This window comes from Pseudophryne corroboree, chromosome 1, assembly GCF_028390025.1.
Source record: "Pseudophryne corroboree isolate aPseCor3 chromosome 1, aPseCor3.hap2, whole genome shotgun sequence".
In the NCBI taxonomy this organism is placed as follows: Eukaryota; Metazoa; Chordata; class Amphibia; order Anura; family Myobatrachidae; genus Pseudophryne; species Pseudophryne corroboree.
In genome coordinates, this window is record NC_086444.1 from 1,121,853,333 (window position 1) to 1,121,859,429 (window position 6,097).

Consider the following 6,097-nt stretch of genomic DNA (forward strand, 5'->3'; position numbering starts at 1 on the left):
GTGTTATTGTTAAGTTTCTTTATGAATTCCAGAAGTTTATTCTGTGTGCCATCCCATATGATCAGGATTTAATTGATGTAATGTGTCCAGAGAATAATGTGCTTGGTATACTCTTCTGAGAAGACAAATTCAATTTCCCACCAACCCAGGAAGATGATGGCATAAGTGGGGACACAAGCTGCCCCCATCGCTGTCCCCCTTACCGAATGAACTTTGTGACTCTCAGACAAAACAAAGACCCCAGACATTGAATCAAAGTTCATTAAGGGACAACAGTTCAACCACATATGTGCTAACACAATTGAAACTTACTCGCAAGCTTTATATGTGTCATTAGCTTCAGAGTGGTGGTGTGTATCAGAACGAATTTACCTATGGTCAGACCGCACTGGGTATGCCCAACCCCATCTGATCTTGGAAGCTATACACTGCAGGGCCTGGTTAGTACCTGGATGGGAGACTACCAGGGAACACTAGGTACCGTAGGTATTTTGTTTTCTCACAGAGAATTTATTCTGTGACCTTCAGACAAGGTATAGATTACAGATTAAATTGATTATTGGATTACACTGTGCCTAATGGAGTGACTCTATTCCCATAAATATTTCCCATTGTTAGGAGATACGGGCAATTTTGATAAATAAGGGAATACATATTTTCGCCTACCAATATAACCACTTCGCCTAGAATGATAGCATTTGTGTATTTATCAATATAGTAACGTCTGCTCTCCTCCTTTTAAGTATATTTAAATAAAAGTAAAATTTTCACATTTTCACATTTTCATTTTCTTAAATGTGCCCTGGGAAAGACATATAGTTGCTCTTGTCTTTTGTCTTTTCAAAAGACCACACCCTTTTTATAGTTTACTGAACTATCTTCCGGGAGCACCACCAACATATTGCTGAATCAATTTTGTTTAAACAGGCTTGATGTTGGTTTAATAATAATGTAACTGAGAAATAAACACTACAAACATTATATCTTGTGCAGATTTATACCCTTTTAGCAAAATCGGCAGTGAAGTCAGGTTGTTAGATAATGCGCATAATCTGAGACTGCGCTCGGTATCTCACCACTATGTAGTAGTAGGTAGTGGCAACCTCCTAATTTGATCCCCAGGCACGCCACACCAGTGGCTGGGTATGTACCAATTGTGATTCCGCTTGAGTCCCAGTGCCGGTGTGTGGCTGCAGCTCCAAACACACCAATGATAAGTACTGTTTTTTTTCCTGTAGGAAAGCTTGGACCCCTCAGTAGTCAGCAGTGGATAGTTGAATACCTCCTTAGCAATGGCACCTTCAACAAAGCTTTAAGCAATAGCAAGCAAAGTAACAGCAGCAGAAATTTTCTAGCCGGTTTCGCTCCTATATGTGGGAACTTTTTCAAAGAGTGCTCACCCCAGGGTCCTAATTCAGACCTGATCGCTCGCTAGCATTTTTTTGCACCGCTGCGATCAGGTCAGAACTGCGCACGCGTATGTACCGCAATGCACAGGCGCGTCGCACGGGTACAAAGGGGATCGCCGTTCAGCGATGTGTTTGTGCGAAGGATCCATTTGCACGGCTGTTCGCAAGGAGATTGACAGAAAGAAGGCGTTTGTGGGTGGCAACTGACCATTTTCTGGGAGCAGTTGGAAAAATGCAGGCATGTCCAAGTGTTTGCTGGGCGGGTGTCTGACGTCATTCCCGGACAAGCTGAAGTGATCGCAGTGGCTGAGTCAGTCCTGGGCTACTCAGAAACTGGACAAACTCTTTTTGTACCACTCGGCTGCACATGCGATCGCACACTTGCACAGCTAAAATACACTCCCCGGTGGGCGGCGACTATGCGAACGCTGGACTGCAAAAAATATGTTAGCGAGCGATCAGGTCTGAATTATGCCCCAGGTGCTTTGCTACTATTAGGCAGCTTTAGGCGGCTGCCTAGGGGCACCGGCCACTGGAGGGCACCAGTTAATTCATCAACCTAACTGAAGGATGTCTATGTATGCGGGTCAGTAATGAACTTAAAGATGGGGGGGGGATTGAACACAGTAAAGAGCATGCAAATATATGTATGTCTGTGCGTGTATATGTATGTATACACATAAAATTATATGGGACGTAGTTGGCATCCCAGCAGACTAGATGCCGGCATTCAAAATGCCGCTGCCAGAATCCTGACACCTGTCAGAATGCTGATGCCAGAATCCCGACAGCAGGCATCCTGAATGTTAGTATGCTGGGGAGGGTTAGGGTTAGGCTGTGGGGGGTGAGGGATAGGGTAAGGGTAAGAGAGATGGTTAATTAATTTCAATTAAAATGACGTTTTTATGGTGCTCAGGATGCCACTAATGGTATTCTGACCAGCAGCATCCCATACCGACCCCCAATTAAATATCCCCACCAGACCCATTATACAGTGAATAGACGGCACTCAATGGCTTTTAAAGTGAAAGTATATTGTGAACAAAGTCACAAAATTTTGTGATCATTTTAAAAGTTTTTGGGTGGTATTAAATTCTTTTCACCCCCTTCTACACCCATTCTGTTTCTGCTGACGGGCGTGGTATAATCATTTTAACTAACATTCCTATGGGTTAGCAAGGGCGCCCAGCCCTTTATGCTGCTAAACCTGATTACTATGGGCGCAATATGCGCAATAACGGGGATCACTTTAGAAAGGATATTGGGTGTGATATAGCATTTGAATACCGACCTTGAGTTTTATCCCTTTTCTCTGTATATGTATAATGATGCAATTCACCCCAGCCCACTTAGTGGCCACCTGCATCTCCCCTTCAGGAGGTGTGTGTGTGGGGGAGGTGGGGTTGCAGGTTAGGGGGCACTAGGCTAAAGCTTTGCCTAGGGTGCAGAGAGACCTTGTACTAGCCCTTCTCACCATGGTTAGTGTACTCACAAGTAGTATGCTGTTTTAAAGGACAGATTCACCTGCACTAGACTTTATTAGACTGGAACGGCAATGTGAAGGCATCAATTCCAACATGTCGGTGCCCCAGTGATTATATTCCACTGTAAAATGTTAACATGGGCATTACAGAGCCAGCGGGAAGTCCCTGAAGTCCACCAGAAACAGTGATCTAGATGGCCTGCAACAGCCTCAGCCGGGAATATGTTTCTCCTGTGGCCAAGACGGAAGTGGCTTATACAGCAGGGAAATCTACGCAGTTGAGGCGGCTCATGAATGTTGAAATAAGTGACACTTGGATAACCAATGTCCACTGTGGCAGTGACAGCTCTTGTGAGAGAGTCTTCAGTTCTTGAGATCCGTGAACTTCAACGCGTTTCTCTGCATAGAGCAACCTTTTCAAGAAGTTATTTTAGCAAGTATTATATAATTGTACAACATTATATTTGCAGCATTTTCTATTTTAATATTTATATATCATTTTCAGATTTTATCAGTTATTCTTTAATATTTTTAAATGCTTTATGTGTTTATCCTAATTTACTGATGTCTGAATATTTAATTTTTCTTTCTTTATTTCGTTGTTCATATAGTTGTCTTGTAATAAAGTAATGTTTGCCAATGTGTTGCAATACAAACACAGCCAATTTAACCCTTGTTATTGGTCAGTTGAAGTACATTGCTTGCAAGTGTGATCTTTTGTTTTTTATCCATAAACCTATCATCTCAATTAATCAATTAGACTTTTTTATTTGCAGTGCTCCCCCTCTATTTATATTATAAAGACAATGACAACAACAGTGGTAGTGGGTAGTGGTTAGCAGTGTCCCAGATGTGCAAGCTTTAGTTATACACTGGCTATACAGGTATTAGCCTTGCTCGGTCTCCAGGCTGGATCCAGAGCCAAGTCATCTGATTCATCTATGCTGCTGCTTCAGGAGTTCCCACTCCAGCTTTACAGCTGCTCTAGGAGCCCCTGCTCCAATTCTGAGTTAATTCAGTAACTCATGATCCAGTATTAACCACTGCTCCAGGAATCCTTACTCAAGTTTTACATTGCTCTAAGAAAGAACCGCTACTCCAATTCTACAGCTGCCTCAGCAACCAATGCCAACCCATGCTCCAGTTCCAAATCAGCTCCAGTAACCCCTGCTGCAGTTTTATGGCCTCCCCAGCAACTCTTGCTTGAGTTCTAAAGCTGCTCCTCAAACCCCTGCTCCAGTTGCACAGCATCTCCAGCAACCCTTGCCCCAATTCTAAAGCTGCTTTAGCAACCCGTGATCCAGTTCTACAGCCTCTCCAGCAACCCTTGCCCCAGTTCTAAAACTGTTCCTGTTCACAGCACTGACATCCACAGCACCTGACTTTGCTGAGTCAGTGTGCTCAAAATTGAACCTGTGCCTGCTTACCATTTTGAACCTTTGCCTGTGACAATAACTACTTGTGTTTGCCCAATCTCTGTCTCCTGATTCTGTATCCCACTTAATTTCCACACAATTTTTTTCTACCCAGGTAATCATATTAAGTGGTCAGTAAGAGGGCCTCGGAAGGGGTGGCTCCAAAGTGCCGGCTGTTCTGTCGTGACAGGAGCCGGGTGCTGCAGAGTGATATTCACCTGCAGCACTCTGCTCCTGTCATACACTCAGCCCAGTCTCTGGGGGCAGCCAGCATCTCCAGGGGATGCTAGACAAGCCCCCAGAGTGAAGAAATAGAGACCCAGCAAGGCAAGGCCCACTTTGTTAGGCCATGCACCCTTTTTGGGCAGCTGGCAGTGTAGAGCCCACACTGGGTGTCACCCACACACTGACTCCTACCTACTACTGTGTCATCTAATGTATAGATTCTGTGGAAACACTGAGAAAGACAGTGAGGCGTTTTGTTGTCACCCCTGGCAACCAGTCATTTTTGTACTGCATTAAAGAAAATAAAAGCAAACACCTTATTGGTCATTATGCCCAATTTGCTCACACTGCACACTGTTTTGGGCTTCCAAAGTTAAGCTTAAGACTGGTAAGAGTACCAGATGACCAGTCCACATGTTTATAATAACTGCCAATTATGTGGAGGAATGCAGGATAATGGGATAATTAAGGCCATGACTATAATCTATTCTGAAATCTTCTGGGGAAAACCTGCTTTTGTATCTGTGTGCATGGCTTACTAAGTCTTTGTAAACATTAACAAAGAAAGTGGCATGGGATTCAATTTCCTTTCAGCCCCTCATTCGTTAAGTACCGTTACTATATTATGATATAATAATGTTATTCTTGTAGTTGTTTCACTGTTAGCCCTCGCACAAGATTGTTACCCATATATTGTTACCCATCATTAATTAATGTATTGCATTAAAATATGTTCATATATGTTTTTGCAATCTATAACAATATAAATACACATTAAGGGGCCAAATTATTATGACCACTGGGATAGTATTTTGTTGGGCCACCTTTTGCGACTTCATTTCTTGAACAGTAGGCATGCATTCTACAAACTGTCAGAATGTTTCACAGAGAATAATAGCCCTAATGCGAGGAACGGCGTTATAAGTTTGCCTCTGTCAGCCTGTGTTCCTGATCAAATTGAAGGAATCTCACCCTGTTTACAGCAGATAGTAATGGTGTATGGTAAGGCCTTTTGCTTCTGTAGCCCATACAATGTAATGTGAGGTGTACTATTCATTGAGGGGACATCTGAATTGGTCCCTGATTCAGATTATCTTTAATTTGCTGCACTGTTGCTGTCTATGGGACAGAACAAGTCTGCCCATTGTCTGCTCTGCTTGAGAATCCAGTAGACATTTACGACCATTGGCCTTGAGCACAGACCCAGTTCTCTGTTGGCTAGTACACTCTGTGTACACTATAACAACTGCCATCACTGAACAATTCACCATTGGGTGATCTTCAGGTTGCCGACTGTCGGGATCCCGGCGCACAGTATATCGGTGCCGGAATCCCGACAGCCAGCATACCGACAGATATTCTCCCTCGTGGGGGTCCACGACCCCCCTGGAGGGAGAATAAATAGCGTGGCGCGCGTAGCGTGCCACCGTGCCCGCAAGGGGCTCATTTGCGCTCGCCACGCTGTCGTTATGCCGGCGGTCGGGCTCCCGACGCCGGTATGCTGGTCGCCGGGAGCACGGCCGCCGGCATACCATACTACACCCTCACCATTTGCTAATGCCTAC

At 44.2% G+C, this 6,097-nt stretch overlaps 1 pseudogene; it reads left to right on the top strand.

Moving 5' to 3' along the window:
* The first annotated feature begins 370 nt into the window (after positions 1-370).
* On the top strand, positions 371-489 carry LOC134943340 (5S ribosomal RNA; annotated as a pseudogene).
* The last annotated feature ends 5,608 nt before the right edge of the window (positions 490-6,097 follow it).